Below are 17,259 nucleotides of genomic sequence, written 5' to 3'. Positions count from 1 at the left end.
TGTAGCAGCGAAGGAGAGACAATAGGTTTGGGAGACAATTGCTGGCCGAGTCAATGCATATTAAATCTAATAGCCTAGTCCATACATTGAACATTTATCCACACTGTCCATTAATACCCAGGTAAAAAAAAAAGCAAAGTATACTTAATCTTAGCATACTTGAGTATACTTTAAGACTGATTAATCATCAGTATACTTCAAGTTATTGAATGATTAGTTAATTTGAAGTTTGCTATTGTGGAACAATTAATTTTGTACATAATATATTTAAGTTGTATTCAAATTGTACCAAAGCACAATTTAAAGCATATTAAGTGCACTTTTATGTGCTAAAGTGGAACAACTTCAAGTATACTTAGTACACTTACATAAAGTGTACTAAGTATACTTGAAGTTGTTCCACTTTAGCACATAAAAGTACACTTTATGCACTTTAAATTGTGCTTTAGAACAATTTAATTACAACTAAAATATACTTAATACAAAATTAGTTGTTCCAAAATATCACACTTCAAATTAACTAATCATTCATTAACTTGAAGTACACTGATGATTAGTCAGTCTTCAAATAAACTCAAGCATTTTGAGTTTTAGCATACTTGCCATCATGGGCGTCAGCAGCATTTTTAGAGTGGGCGGCACACATTTTGCCGGGGGGTCTAGGGGTTTCTCCCCCAGAATCTTTTTAAAGATGTAGATACAATTTCCCGCTTTCTGGTGCATTTAGCACAACTATTTACCATAGTTGTTATACATGTACTGAGGGGCTGGACATGAACATATTTTGAAAACTAAACTTCCCAATAAGCTATGGGACATCTTCAACTACCTATCACCTTTCAGCACTCACCTCAGCAACAGAGCTGTCTCCACTGCCCCTGCATGCTGCCCCTGCCTCTGACTCACTCTCAATCTCAGCCAAAAACAAGAAGCACACATTGTGAACAACCAAAAAATACGTGCCAAAGGGAAGAATCATAAGAGCATGTAGTTAAGCAAATTAAACAACGGGAATCTCTAAGTGCAAGTGTACCTGTAGAAAAAGCAAGCAACAGTAAAAATAAAAATAAGATTAACTAAAATAGAATATTTCGCAGCAAATACAACAGTTTAAATCAGTTACCACTAACCAACAAGAGCAACAAGTGTCTAAGCAAGAGTCATTGTGATCCTTGAGGAAACTAGCATTGGGTTCAGCAAACCATTCCTAATTACCGTTGTACTCCCGGAAAAAGTGCGTCTTGAGCCTTCTCTTGAAGGTGGAAAGAAAGTCTGTGTCTCTGATGGAGGTGGGGAGTTGATTCCACCACTGGGGGGCCAGGCAGGAGAAGAGCTTGTGTTGGGACCGGGCGGTCTTGAGCGGTGGGACTACGGCTGGGCGATAAATCGATAAAAATCCCTATCGAAGTAATGACTTCCCTCGATAAAGATATCGTAACATTAATTCATTTTCAATAATATCGATAATGTCAATAGAGAAAAATTAGGAACAGCAGTCCATTTAATTTCTGTGATGCAGCAGGAAGTTGCGGAGAAATGGTAGCCCACGCTCACTAAAATATACCGAGCACCTCGAGTGGGGTAGCTAATGTTAACCGCAGAAAATTAGTCTTATTGCTGAAAACAGTGGCAGCAATAGCCATGGTGAGGGAGCTACTTCCAATGAAGAAATTATTGATAAAAAGGGTTCGTTTTCTTCAGTTATTTGGAAGTTGTTTGGCTTTTTGATATCCGACAAAGAGCAGAGCAATGTTCGGTGCAAATTGGTGAACTTAGTAAACAAACAGGTGGCTAGCTACCAAGTCTGGTAATACAACAAACTGCAAATGTGGACTTCTTGTTGACCTTGACCTACGGTCTCGGTTAACAAACGTTTTAACAAGTCTGCTTACAAAGGTGTTGGTAGATCTGTCGAAAGTCTATATTCGTTTTTTTATATAATATAACAACACGTATGAAAATCCCAAATCAAACACGACGAATCTGGAGCAGACGCCATGTTGTCAACATCTCCAAGGCAACCGCTTGCTAGGTCCGTAAATCGTTTGCTGACCTCTGGAGAGGTCTACAAACGGTTTTGCGGATTTCTTAGAACGTCTTTGGACATATAAGAACAGCGTTTTGGTCCAATTATAATACTAATATATAAGAAACCTTTTTTACCACCTGAAGCAAAATCACTCGTTGGAACATGCAGAAAGTATGAGTTTGCGCCAAGGTATTGATAAGTAGGCTAATGATAAAAGCAAAGTTTTAAAAAGCTAAAGTTACTTGACCCCAGGTACGTGCTCCCTGGCCGCAAACATTTCTCTCACACCGCTCTGCCTAAACCTTATGCCGAGTGTAGGGAAAAAGTTGAGGAGGAGACTTATTTGGCTACTACTACAGATCTGTGGTCTATCGTTTAATTATCGTTATCGAATGTAAATATCAATATCTATATCGATCATTTTTTACCCATATCGCCCAGCCCTAGGTGGGACCACCAGGCGGTTGTCTGAAGAAGACCGTAGGTGGCGGGTGGGTGTGTAAGGCTGTAGGAGAGACTTGATGTAGTCGGGTGCAGTCCCGTTCACTGCTCGGAAGGTCAGTACCAGGGTCTTGAATCTGATGCGGGCCGTGATGGGTAGCCAGTGGAGGGAAATGAGGAGCGGAGTAACGTGGGACCGTCTGGGTATATTGTAGACCAGGCGTGCCGCTGCGTTCTGAATCCTCTGAAGAGGGTGGGTTGCGCATGCCGGGAGACCGGCGAGTAGCGAGTTGCAGTAGTCCAACTTGGAGAGGACAAGTGCTTGGACAAGCAGCTGGGTGCTCAGACAAGTATCTCCTGATCTTCCGGATGTTGTAGAGGGTGAATCTACACGACCGGGAGACCGCAGCAATGTGGGCCGTGAGGGAGAGCTCATCATCCATGGTAACCCCAAGGTTCCTGGCAGAGGATGAAGGAGTCACCGTCGCAGATCCCAGGGTGATTGAGAGGTCTTGGGAGATGGAGGGTTTGGCCGGGATGATGAGAAGTTCTGTTTTGGCAAGGTTCAGCTGCAGGTGGTGCTCAGTCATCCAGGCGGAGATGTCTGCGAGGCAGGCCTCAATCCTAGCTGAGATCCCCGGATCGGTCGGGGGGAACAACAGGTACAGCTGCGTGTCGTCAGCGTAGCAGTGGTAGGAGAAGCCATGGGAGGTGATGATTGGTCCAAGTAAGGTGGTGTACAGAGAGAAGAGGAGGGGGCCAAGGACGGAGCCCTGTGGGACACCAGTGGAGAGCTGGCGAGGGCCTGACAGTTTGCCTCCCCAGGAGACCTGGTAGGATCTTCCCGACAGGTAGGATGAGATCCACTGGAGTGCAGTGCCAGTGATGCCCATCTCAGAAAGTCTGGAGAGCAGGATCTGGTGGTTAACTGTGTCAAACGCTGCAGAAAGGTCCAGCAGAATGATGACGGATGACCTGGAAGCCGCTCTGGCAGACTGGAGGGCAGTGGTGACTGAAAGAAGGGCAGTCTCTGTGGAGTGGCCAGTCTTGAAGCCCGATTGGTTGGGGTCAAGCAGGTTGTTCTGAGAGAGAAAGTAAGACAGTTGGTTAGATACAGAACGTTCAATTGTTTTTGAGAAGAAGGGTAGCAGTGATACCAGTCTGTAGTTCTGGAGGACGGCAGGGTTAAGGGAGGGTTTTTTGAGTAGAGGGGTAACTCTGGCCTGTTTGAAGGCAGAGGGAAAGGTGCCGGAGGTAAGGGAGGAGTTTAGGACATGGAGAAGAAAAGTTATGATGGAGGGGGAGATGGTTTGAAAGAGAGGGGAGGGGATAAGATCAAGAGGACAGGAAGTGGGGCGATGAGAGAGAATGACGTCAGAGATCTCTGCCTCGAACAGAGGAGAGAAAGAGTTTAGACATTTAGTTGGGTCAGTCATGGAGGGTGAGAGGGTAGGAAAGGTGGGTTTAGGGAACCGACTGCTAATGTCGGCGACCTTTTTCTCAAAGAAGGAGGAGAAGTCGTCTGCTGTCAGGGTGGAGGGATGGGGTGGGGGAGGTGGGTTAAGAAGGGTGGAGAAGGTAGAAAAAAGCTTGGGGTTTGAAGCAGAGTTAATTTTATTCAGAAAGTAGATAGTTTTAGCACCAGTTATGTGAGAGGAGAAAGATTTAAGGAGGGAGTGATACTTATCAAGGTCCAGACCGTCTTTGGACTTGCGCCATCTCCTCTCCGCGGCCCTAAGGGTGGACCGCTCTTCACGAATAACATCCGTAAGCCACGGGCAGGAGGGAGAAGATCGCGCAGGCCTGGTTGACGGGACAGAGAGAGTCAAGTGACGCAGTTAGAGTGGTTAACAAGGAGTCGGTGGCAGTGTTAGTGGGGTGGGACGAGAACTCGTCAATGGGAGGGAGGGAGGATGTTACAATAGAGGAGAAATGGGAGGGGGATAGGGAGCGGAGGTTGCGGCGGAAAGTTACAAGGGGAGGGGACGTAGGAGGGGTTGGAGGGAGAGAGACAGAGAATTGGATAAAGTAGTGATCAGAAGTGTGCAGTGGGGTTACAGAGGTTAAGTCAGTGATACAGTTACGTGTCAGGACGAGGTCTAGCTGTTTGCCTGCCTTGTGGGTCGCCGGTGTGCTCAGCAGCGTCAGGTCAAAGGAAGTCAGGAGAGACAAGAAGTCGACGGCCTGCGTTCCTTGGACGTGGATGTTGAAGTCCCCAAGGACTATCAGGGGGGTTCCATCATCCGGGAGGAAGCTGAGGAGCATGTCCAGCTCCTCCACAAAGTCGGCTAGCGGTCCTGGTGGGCGGTAAAGAACAATTAAGCATGCTTTGATAGGATCAGTTAGCATAACATAATGATGTTCAAATGATTTGGCAGTAACAGGGAGTGGTGTGGATGTGTATTTTATATGTAGGGATAGAAGCAATCCTGTCCCACCACCCCGCCCGGTTGAGCGGGGTGAGTGAGTGAAGGAGTGGTTGACGAGAGAGCAGCTGGAGTTGCAGTGTTCTCTGGGCGGATCCATGTGTCAGTCAGCGCAAGGGCATGAAGAGAAGCATGAGATGCAAACGCTGGGATGAAGTCTGCCTTGTTCACAGCAGAACAGCAGTTCCAGAGCCCTAAAGAAAGAGAGAGGGCAGTTGGAGAAGATCTGGATAGGTAGTGAAGGTTAGAAGTAGACCGTATATACTTTGTGACATATCTACGTCTACGGGTAGTGTAATGAACAGGAATGCTAAAGAAACACATGCTAGCTATGAAAAATGTTCTAGGTAAGAGTAAATATAAATATGAATAGGTTGATACTTATCAGAAGAGGTGATCCGGCCCCGTCGGCCTTCCTCGGTGGACTCCCGCCGGTAGACTCCCTGTCTTTGTTCGACTGAGTCTTCATGCTCTAGAGTGCCAGCCGCCTTAAATATGCAAGGCGCAGCTGACAATGACCCTAATTATGTCAACAAAGGCCAGGGTCTCACGCAGCGGCAAGTACCCTGAAACTCGATCTTTCGCTAGCTACTTTACTTAACGGCCTGGATAACTGCTGTCTATCAGCCCTGCCTAGACACAAGATTTAGCAAAAACACCACACAATACTACAAGTTGAAGTCACTTACTTAGTCAGGAGACAGTCACGATGTACACTCAGTTAAACACTATTCGCTCTGAATCTGTTTACAGAAGTCAGGGCTATTTAGCCACTTTCAACAATGACCCTAATTATGTCAACAAAGGCCAGGGTCTCGCGCAGTGGCAAGTACCCTGAAGCTCGATCTCTAGCTAGCTACTTTACTTAACGGCCTGGATAACTGCTGTCTATCAGCCCTGCCTAGACACAAGATTTAGCAAAAACACCACACAATACTACAAGTTGAAGTCACTTACTTAGTCAGGAGACAGTCACGATGTACACTCAGTTAGACACTATTCGCTCACGGCCTAAATTAAATTTAAGACAATTTAATAATTTTTAAGGCCTTATTTTTAAGAAAAGTGATTTAATAATTTTTAAGACTTTTTAAGGACCCGCGGCCACCCTGTTGTAACTTTTATAAGCTCTTATGGGTCTTCCATTGGCACTTGTTTAGTTTTTCACAATGTATGCTTCATGTTTTGGCTGCTTGCGATGTTGGGGACTACCTCGTTGTTATGATCAGTGACCTATGCTCTTTTGTAAAGCTCTCTCTTGGAAGTCGCTTTGGATAAAGGCATCTGCTAAATGCGTAAATGTAAAAGTTGGAACCTAGCGAAAAATAGCCTAAACTTTCCACGACTTTTAGCTAGGTTTATAGGTACCTAGCGTAAAAATAGCCTAAACTTTCCTATACTTTTAGCTACGGGTGCTGAAGGCTCGCTGATATTGCTGTCTAACTAGAACCGTATGCTGATGTTGTGCACATCCAATAAATTCCAAATTTGTAGGTCGCACACGCGCGAGTGCTTGTAAAAAATGCTTGCACTGTCTCAAAAACTGGTCGCAAAATGCAACCATTTGGTCGCAGTCTGGAGCCCTGCAGCCCCAAGAACCGTATTGTCAGAAGTTGTGAAATTTGGTACACTCTTTGGGGCCAGTTCCCTCATCAATTTCACCAAGTTTCATGTCTCCATTTCAAACCCTCTAGTGCCACCAATGGGTCAAAATTGAAGGTGTGTTTACACACGTTACTTTTGAACCACATGCCTAATTTTTGAAAATGAGGTATCGTTGTATTCCCTGGATCAAGACGAGTCAACTGGGTATGACTTCATACCCAGTTATTTAGATTTTCAGCTATTTTGAATTTGAAGGAAAAACGTTTTTTCACAACTCCTCCTCCATTTCCAATTATTTTTCAGAATTGCTACAGATGATCTTCAGACCGAGCATCACAAAAGTTATCATATTGATTTTTGAAATTGTTTGTTAGTAACAGCCAATCAAATTGAGCAACTGATCTGGAAAAAGGGAAGTGAGGTCAATTCTAAGCCAATCTTTGATGCATTGACTCCAAACTTGGTTTGGACTCAGGACCCTCTTATTAAGAGGTCTGACACAGGTAGGGTCATATGACCTCTAGGGGCCACTACAATAGGCAGGATTGTGTGTTGACCAATAACTGTTGATTTGTTTGTCTTATTTAAGTTATTACTTTGTCTTGTGAAATCTTAGTGGATCCCGTGTTTGAACACGTTAACTTGTGATACCAGCCAAATTGATGTGGCCGCCATTTTGAATGAATATAACGTTTTTTGCTACCTCTCCTATTAATTGTTGATTTTCGAAATTTCTATTTTGACCAAGAATGATGTAGCCTGGTCCTAACCAGACCCTCGTACGTTTCATTTGTACAGAGGGTCTGGGATCTCTCCATTGACAAACGTTAACTTCCTTGAAGGCGGGTCCTCTGTTGAAGTTTAAAACTATTGGATCCGCCCACAGCCACTCTGATTTGCCATAACCAATCGCAAGTGCTTGCCTTAGCCAACTCCTTCACCACTACTGTAACGGAGCTAGCTGCCGTAACTGGAAAATCTAACTTTTCCCGAACCCCCGTGGGGAGGAGGGCCACAACATCATGGCCACCAACAAAACTCAGCAAGGAATGTTCTTGCTCCATCTTTAACCTATATTCAGCAGCGTTGCCACAACCGCAGAATAGTTTCGCTCGCATCTTTCTCCGCCGCCATTACTGAACTACTCAAACAAGTGCACGACATTAACGTCATCGTTCACAGCCACTCCCTCTGTTTGCTCCCAGACCTAGTACAGAAGCAAAATCCAAATTGAGCGGAAGTACGTAGGAGGGCAGAGCCAGGCTAGAGATGATGTACCTAGGGCAGAAGAATAAAGGCTGATCGTGTAAGGCTATCAACCTGTCAAAGAAGGTCCTCAGGAGTGCTCCCTGCACTCCAAAAGACCTCAGTCTCTTCAGCAGGTAGAGTCTGCTCTGTCCCTTTTTGTAGACTGCATGAATGTGATCAGTCCAGTCCAGTTTGTTGTTCAAGTGAACACCCAGCTACTTATAAGAGCTCACAATCTCAATGACCATGGATGTTCACTGGAACCGGAGGAGAGTGTTAACCCCGGCAGAATCCACCACCAGCTCTTTGGTTTTGCCAGAGTTGATCTGGAGGCGGTTCTGCTGGCACCATCCAATGTAGTCCTGGTTCAGTTCTCTGTATTCCCTGTCATCACCGGCGGAAATTAGGCTGACGATTGCAGTCATCAGAAAACTTTTGCAGGTGGCAGTTAGTAGAGTTGAATCTGAAGTCTGAGGTGTAGATGGTGAACAGAAATGGAGCTAGAATGGTTCCTTATGAGGCCCCCGTGCTGCAGGACACCAGGTCGGACTCACACTCCCGTATCCGCACATACTGTGAACGGTTGGTGAGTTAGTCCAAGATCCATCCAGTGAGGTGGTGGTCCACTCTGGTCTGCTCCAGCTTGTCCCTCAGAAGTAAAGGCTGGATGGTGTTACAGTTTTTTTCAAATGCTTACACACAAATTCCTTATTTTTCACACAATTTCTGAAACCTGACACTCAAACACCAGAACCACACCTCAAATCTTCAAATACGCACATTTTGGCAACACTTTGTGCAAAACACACAATTCTCCACATAACACACAAAAAACAAGAAGCATCTTAATTTCCTTTTTCAAACACAACCAATCAAAATGCCAAACTAATTCTTCAGTGCCTCACACTAATTCCTCACATGTGCAAACACTCATTGCTTTCCTCAACACCAACCAATCATGGCTTTAGAATAGGCCTATAAATTGTCTAATTTGAGTCGATTGGTGGGTATAATTTGAACCTTTACTGTAGAAAGTGTACAGGTATGTAACAATATACAGTAATATACACATGTTCTAATGTGCACATACTAGTGATGGAAAGAAATGAACAAATCTTTTTTCGAGTCATTCGTTCATTTCAACGGGGGGGGGGGGCTATACGTCCACTGCAAACACGTATCATATTCTCATGTAGGTTAGTGCATGACGTGCACCAGCAGATACTATTTCAAAATAAATTCCTGCATTAAAATAATGTATCATGACAGTTTGTATGATTTGGTCATTTATTATCACACTAGCATTTAATTATCATGGCAAACAATTACACTGCACTAACCTGTAAGTGTAAATGTAAAGTGAAAATAACAAAACCAGTCAGTATGATGACTTGAGCGAATATCATTCACGCCCTACTAAAACAGCGGCCACGCGAAAGGGAATGAGGAAACTGTTTCCTCTACTAAAAACGTGCGGGTCACGTGTAAAAAGGATCCAAAGACTCGTAGAAAGACCGAGTCGGGAAATGAACGAATCATTTGTTTCCTGTAGCTACAGAGCCTATGCAGGTCACATGAAAAATGATCCAAAGTACACTGATGAACGAATAATTTCTGTTTACTTGGACGAGCCTATGCAACAGTCCCGATGTGCGGCCACGAGAAAATGAACGAATCAATCTTTGAGAGGACTCGTTACTCCCGAGTACTTGTAAGGATTCGTTCAAAATGAATGAATCGTTCACGAACGACACATCACTAACACATACTGTAATAGTTGGTTCAGCACAACACACGGTATACTACAAACAAACATATATTTTACGTAGCACCCATGCATCCATTGACTGCAATGCACTGCATGATTGGTCACAGTCTGGTGGATAACTGTATCATACTCTGCAACAGTACAGTGACTGTAAGAAGACATTCTGACAATATTGTAGAACATAGTATATATTACTGTATGCTACAGTTCATGGCACACACACACAGACACCATTTCGTAATCACCTTTTTCAAAATTACTGTAGGTTTGGTTTCTGTCCTACTACACTCTTTCTTTTGTACTTTGTAATACTGTATTCACAACCACAAATGCTTATAGTAAAAAAATTAGTTTGGTTTCAATCTTGTTTTTGTGTTAACGTAACATGAATTTTTCATCATCTCTGCCATTTTATATCTTGTAAAGAAATTTACAAATCAGCTCATGAAAGAAGAGCTTTAGGTTTTGAATAACTGTGTGTATATGATATGTCCAAAAATGTAATATAATGGCATAAGTGTTTGCAACATGAGACAAATGTGTGCTTTTGAGACGTGTTTGTGATATTTTGAATGCAGTGCTTCATTTTGCAAGAGAAGCGAGGCACTTAGCATTTTATGCGTGCAGTTCTTGGATTTGTATGTTAAGTTTTGAAAAAAAGAGGACAAGTAAAAAAATGTGTGTAAGCACTTGAAAAAAACTGTAAAGGCACTGGAGAAATCAAGAAACATGATTCTCACGGTGCTTCCAGCCTTTTCCAGATGAGAAAGGCATCTGTGTAGCAGGTAGATGACAGCATCATCCACCCCAATGCCAGATTGGTAGGCGAACTGAAGGGGGTCCAGAGCTGAGCTCACCAAGGGACGAAGATGTACAAGCCTCTCTAGCGTCTTCATCAGGTGGGATGTTAAAGGTCTTTGCACACTGGACGCGCCACGAATAAACGGCACGAAATTGCGAATAATTCGGATGAATTTTTCGGAAAATTTATGACGCGCCTTAACATGCACATCAAGCGCGACGCGATTTTGCAAATAAATTATTAAAGTTCTAAAATAATAACGGAAAAAACAGAAAAAAATTACTCAACATCAAGCGATGATGAGTTGGTGCTTCTTTTAATTAATAATAGAAAAATAAAACAAAATATCTGGGTACACCCGTTATTAACACGGAGAGGAGCACCTGGTTCCACTGCCTGGTTCAGGAGATAAAATTGTACCACAGCCGCTTCAAAGCGTACTTCAGGATGTCCGTCGGAAAATTTGAAACACTGCTGCAACAGCTGGCACCAAGCCTGAAGAAGCAGACGACGAATTTCAGAAAGCCAATTGACCCAGAGCATTGGCTAGCTGTATGTCTGAGGTAAGATGATCTTTTTAATTTAATTTTAGGAAAGTCCCGTTTATGAGTAGGCTAAACAGTTGTAGCTGTGCGTAATGAGCATTTGGTCCATCCCATTCTTGGGTACTATAGCCTGTAGCGCAGTAAAAAATAATTCAAAACGTCTGATCTCTCGTTAACATATGCACCCATCAGACACTTTGCTTGGTCAATAAACACCCATTTCTGTTGTATAGTCATTTTGTGCGCTCTGCAGGCAGCAAACTGCAACATGATGGTTTTCATTTTGTTTGAAGTCAAGTATTTAGCAATTCAGAATATGAAATACTTTTTTTCAATTTCTATGCAGATTTTTTATGCACTGGTGATAGTTACACCACAATTGCAGCAAGTTTTCGCTTAGGTAGCTCAACTGTGGCACAAATAGTGAGGGAAACCTGCAATTCCATCTTGAAAGAAGATTACATGCAATGTCCAAATAAGGATCTGTGGGTGAATACTGCTAGGAGATCTGAAGAGCGATGAATCTTTCCACATTGCATAGGTGCACTGGATGGGAAGCACATTGTGATCCAGGCACCTGCCAACTCAGGATCACAATTTCATAATTATAACGGCACCTTCTCAGTGGTCTTGCTTGCCCTGGTAGATGCAGACTACCGATTTCTGGCTGTTGATGTTGGAGGTTTAGGCAGCAACAGTGACGGAGGCATCTTTGCCTACTCTCAACTTACATTACATTACATTACATTTAGTCATTTAGCAGACGCTCTTATCCAGAGCGACTTACAGTAAGTACAGGGACATTCCCCCCGAAGCAAGTAGGGTGAAGTGCCTTGCCCAAGGACACAACATCATGTGGCACAGCGGGGAATCGATCCGGCAACCTTCTGATTACTAGCCCGACTCCCTCACCGTTTAGCCACCTGACTCCCAACAACAACAACTTGGCAAAGCCCTCCAGGCAGGTGACCTTGATGTCCCCCCACCAGCTCTCTTACCTTCTGCACCAGAGTTGGGACATGTGCCATATGTAGTGGTGGCAGACGAGGCCTTCCCAATGAAGCCCTACCTCCTCCGGCCTTATCTAGGGCGACACCTTCAAGAGGACATGAGTCTTCAATTACCGTCTCTCAAGAGCACGCCGTATAGTGGAGAACTGTTTTGGCATTTGCAACGCTGGAGGGTCTACTGTCCAAGACTGCAAGTGTGTCCTGATGCAGTAGACAGTATTGTGAAGGCAACATGCATACTCTCTACTCGCCAACTATCTGCATTCTGCTGAGGAGGGTCAGAATCCAGACAATGGGGAGTCAGCTGAAAATGATGGTGAAGAGAACATCCTAGATCCAATCAGGAACCTGCGGGGAAACGGCATTGGCAGAAGCCCTGCGAGCGCGGGATACCTTCCGTCACTACTTCATCTCGCCAGCCGGACAAGTGCCTGGGCAATATGCCCATGTACACCGTGGTTCTGCTGCCTAAAGAAAATGTATATCTGTCCTGATCAGTTCCTTAATTTTTTTTTATCCCAGTAGAGCATACAAATCAAAACTTTATTTTAAACATTTCACTGATTAATAGCCTATTTACACTTTTAAATGTTAACTTCTTTTTGTACAACCCATGTTTCTTGAACTTGCCTTACCACATGTTTTTCAGCCAATGCAAACCAATTTGTTGTTAAAATAATATTTTATTGAACAAATTCAACAATGGCAATAATACAACTTAAATAAATATGAAACATATAGCAGTACCATTACAAGGATGTACAATTTGTGTATGGCTGAGAATAAACAGCTCCAAACTCTGCCTCATGACACATCTCCTGCATCTTGAACTTAACCCAGGATTGCCTTTCTGGGGATAGACGTCTCATTGCAGGGGCTAAACTGAGTGACCCCATCTCTCTGTAGTGCTCTCTCTCTTTCTCTCTCAGCTTCTGACTTCTTTCTTCTTCAAGTAATCCTCCAGTATGCTGTCATTACTCTTCCTCTTTGCCTTGGCTGGCCTGGGAGCTACACTGCCCTACAAAGGCAAAAGACCGTAACTCACCGAAGTGTAGAACGGAGAAAAACGACTTCAAAGTTTTTGCACTTTCGAAGTAGTTGTCCTGCCAAATGTATTTTAGGTAGGACACTGGAAATCTAGCAGTTTGATGTTTTAGTGATTACACATTATCTAAATGAGAAATCTTTGAAATTGTTGATCTTAAACTGCACTTTTGACCCCTATTTTAAAGTTACAGTAGTATACTATAGTCTATCATAAGTGGTCATGCCAAGGCAAAATACAGTAACTTCCGTTTCTTCGCTCATTTAGGTGCTTATCACGATATAAACTCTGTATTTTATAAGCCAATGTAACATACACATGGATACCTGTCACAAGACTCACAAGACAAGAGTGTTTTTGATTTAACTGCCAGGGTAAGATACTTACAAACGACTCATGTTTGGGAGGTTTGGTGTTGAATGCCAGCGAGTAGGCTAGGCTAATGCTAGATGTGTTTGTTGTTGCTAGGTTACGTATTAGGTCAATTGAAACCGTAACTCCATTTGAACGTTTTTGAATGCCGCAAAACAAAGGCAAAGCACCGTAACTGATGTTACGGCATTCTGCATTGGCTTTCTAAAGCCAAAGCAGGCTTTTGGAAGTTACGGTGAAGACAACAACCTTATTTTCTCTGAAAAACAGACGAGTTCATTTAAGATATTTGGCCACATGATAAAGCAGACCTTAACTGTTCCGAAAATGAAAAAAAATCATTTTCGACAAAATAGAGGTTACGGTCTTTTGCCTTTGCACGGCAGTACAGCACTACCCTCTTGCTCACTTTCCTCTTGATCACACACCTGCTCTGCTAGCCCTGCATTCTCCAGCTCTTCAGTCATTCTTAAATATAATATGCAGGCCCTGTGTAGATACCATTTTTTCAAATTGAGCCTACCTCTTAATTGAAGTGGACTTGTCTAGGAAAGAAATTGCCTCCATATAATTCCATCTCTTTTTCTGTCTGTTACCTGCCTGGCCACTCTTCACATCTCCCTCCTCCCTCTTCTGTCTCACATAAGTGTCCCTCAAATTTTTCCACAACTTCTTTAATTCTTCAACTTACAAGTACAATTAGTAAAGTACAGTAGTAGTTATGCTGTAATGGTTAAACCCAGCAAACAACAACACCTAGCTAACTGACTACACTTAATAATACGGATTAAAGAGCACAATACAGCTCATTGTATAATAGCTAGTTTGTTTGGAAACGTTATCAAGCAAGATCATTTCTTGTCAGAATCTGAAAATAATTTTTCAACGTCCTTTTTTGGAATGAAGAAAAATATGGTATAGTTAACTTGAGCTAGCTATAACGGTAGCTAGCGTAGTGGGAAGTTTACACAAATACGTTTTACATTTGATGCTTGATATACACACACCATCGTCACACTGAATCTCCTGGGGGGTATTCCAGGTTAGCCTGGCTGCCAGCCCAACTTCTCCCCGCCCCCAAAAAAATTTGGTCGGGAAGTTGGGTCTGGAGGGTCTCGTATTGGGGACCAACTACAGAAAACCAGAATCTGGGCGAACCAATTAAATTGCCAGGGCGGGCTTTATACGATGATGGACAGATGATCAACAGTAACGTAATCACCCACGACACAAAAGAGCGCCTAAGTTGAATTCGTTTTGAACAAACATGGCTACTGCTGGAGATCTGGGATGTTATGATTCTGCCATCGAGTCTGTTTTAGAAGACATTGACAGCGCATTAATTTTGAAAGAGGAACAGAGAGACGCAATCAAGGCATTTGTCGATGGAAAATATGTTTTTGCCGTCCTTCCTACGGGAATCGGTAAAAGTTTAATTTCTGTTTAAACTCTGTTGCTCTGATTGGTTGTAGATCTATCCAATTGAGCGAAGAGGCATTTGTTTTCCAGGCTCGTTTGAAACACGCCTCGTAGTCAAAGCCCAACGGAGAGTTCTCAGACTCATATTCTGACTAGAATTATGAGTATGACAACGTCAGGCTAATTCCAGGTAGCGGGTTTAACAAACTCTGAGATCAACCCTGAACTCTGAGTTGAGTTACTCTAACATGGGAAACTCTGAAAATTTGGTTCCAGAAAAGCTAATATGAATTTAACTCAACTCGGAGTACGTCAACTCAGAGTTAAGCGCGGGCATGAGAACTATTAAAATCCAACATCAATGGAGCTCCGATTCTAGGATCCACCATGGCACACGCGAAAAAAAACGTTGCATACTCCACCAAACTTCAGATAGGCCTACAAGTTTTATTTCGTGTTTATGGTCGAGCACATATTCCAGGAAAAAAGCAACACGGCTGTAGCAGCGTATACAAGTGGCGTGGGAGACAATTGCTGCCGAGTCAAGGCATACATTTGAAGGTAATAGCCAGTCCATAAATTGAACATTTAACCCCTCTGTTTGTTAATATTACAGGAGAAAAAGTGTTCAATGTTTTATTAAATGTAAAAACATACTACGAACCGGTAACGCATATTTTGCTTAGGCTATACGCTTGTGATTGTAGCCTCGACGTCACCTTAGTTTTAATCATATTCGACATGATACTGAGTAAATATCAATTGGTGCCTATTTCAATTTGTAGTAGCAGTTTCCCCCAACAGAATGTTTTTCATCAAAAGATGATGATGATGATTAAGATGACGAAGAGACATTGACTGCTGCCGCAGAAATGGATGCAGAGAATTATGTATGTAGCTACTGGTAGTTCTCTCAACATCTACTTTTATTTACAGGCTTGAACGGAATTGTCAGTTACACTAACATTGTGAGAATAATTAATATCAAAAAAACGATTTGCACATTCTGATCCTGTTGAACAGAGCATGGATGCTGAACACAGTGAGATGTTCATTTAATGGCGAGTGATTTTGCATGTGGAACTGTGAAATGTAGCTAATGTAATCTCATGTATACCCAGTTACAAGTAAATGAGTTGTACAAATTGCACCTCATGAAGAAAGTGCCAAAAACTGACCAAGAGATGGTGTAGGCCTACTTAAGGTAGAAGAATAACGGCTAATCTCCAAAAAGATGTACAGGAACACCAGTTACGGGAGGATGCATGGTCACAGGTGATGTTAATTGTTGGAACAATAAACTACATTAATATTAATTGTTGAATTTGCTGAATTTCTATTTTGACCAAGAGATGTTGTACATAGGGCAGAAGAATAAAGGCTGATCTTGTAAGGCTATCCACCTGCCCCCACCTCTCATTTGGTAAAATATGGAGTTACTGGATGGAGTCTCAACCTGATGGCTCTCACATCTTTGTAACTTACTGTTGCATTGCTAGACATGTTGATAAGTAAGGGTCAAGATTCTGGTGTGATTGTAGTTGTTCTTGGGTATAAAAGGAATTGTGAAGCATTGTTCTGTGGATTCTTGATCTCCTGAGACCTTCTCCTCAGCTCTGGCTTGGCCTAGGCCTACTCCTTCTTCCTCACCTCATGCTTTCTATCTCTGGTTTACAATAATCATGGTAGAGTAGGCATAATAGTTAACTGAATTGATTGCATTCATTTGCAATATGATAAAATGATATTATTTAACCTTAATTTGATCATTCTTGCTCTGATTTAACCCAAAGAGTCAAATAACTGTAATTCCATTGGTATTGGCACTATTTGGTTAATGTTAATACACTGTTCAGTTTCCCATCTTCCTTCAAACCAAAGGGGAATTAGTTTTGGTTGTTTGGCCAATATATTGACCCCCAACAATGTTGAAATAATAGATTTGCTGAAATAACAGTTACAGGACGGTAGCCTACATCATGTACATTGTAGGAATCATATGAATCATGTAAATTGTAGGAACAATAGCCGATAGAAATAGGCTACTAATTGTTGGATTTCTATTTGTAGGCAATTCTGAGTGCAAATCCACGGCGAGTAACACTATGATGAAGACCCTAGGGCTGAGAACGTTGCTAAAATAAATTACAGATTGTGACAGGAAACGGTAACGTTAACTTAGGTATTCATCAGGGAATTAAAGTACACCAAACCGCAGTCTTAAAATCGTCTCCCGGCGTATAACTAAGCGATTTACATTTTGTTTGAGATCGCTCGGCTGAACCAGGAAATGATATGCCGTGTCTGCCAACACTATCAGGCTAAGAAAGTGGGAGGGGATCCGTAGAAATGCAGAGTTTCGCATGGAAAACCTGCTAGCGAGCAGGTTAGTTTCAAGGAGTAAGTTACCATGGAAACTTACCAAAAGGTTTAGTTACCTCTCTTTCTGGAACGTGGAACTCGGAGTATGCCTCTTTTCAGGGTTAAACAACTCAAAGTTTTCATTAAACCCGCTACTTGGAATACCTCCCTGTGCTATTACTCTCCAT

The 17,259-nt window shown here is 42.7% G+C and overlaps 1 protein-coding gene across 2 annotated transcripts in view; it reads left to right on the top strand.

Annotated features, from left to right (window-relative positions):
- The window catches only part of LOC124466108 (presenilins-associated rhomboid-like protein, mitochondrial), a 57,988-nt gene that overhangs the window by 29,777 nt on the left and 10,952 nt on the right, over positions 1–17,259 (top strand). The gene's annotated exons all lie outside the window — the stretch shown is intronic.

The sequence above is a fragment of the Hypomesus transpacificus genome, unplaced genomic scaffold (assembly GCF_021917145.1).
Source record: "Hypomesus transpacificus isolate Combined female unplaced genomic scaffold, fHypTra1 scaffold_65, whole genome shotgun sequence".
NCBI lineage: Eukaryota > Metazoa > Chordata > Actinopteri > Osmeriformes > Osmeridae > Hypomesus > Hypomesus transpacificus.
The sequence above is the reverse complement of the archived record's forward strand: the minus strand, read 5'-3'. Positions and strand labels throughout refer to the sequence as shown.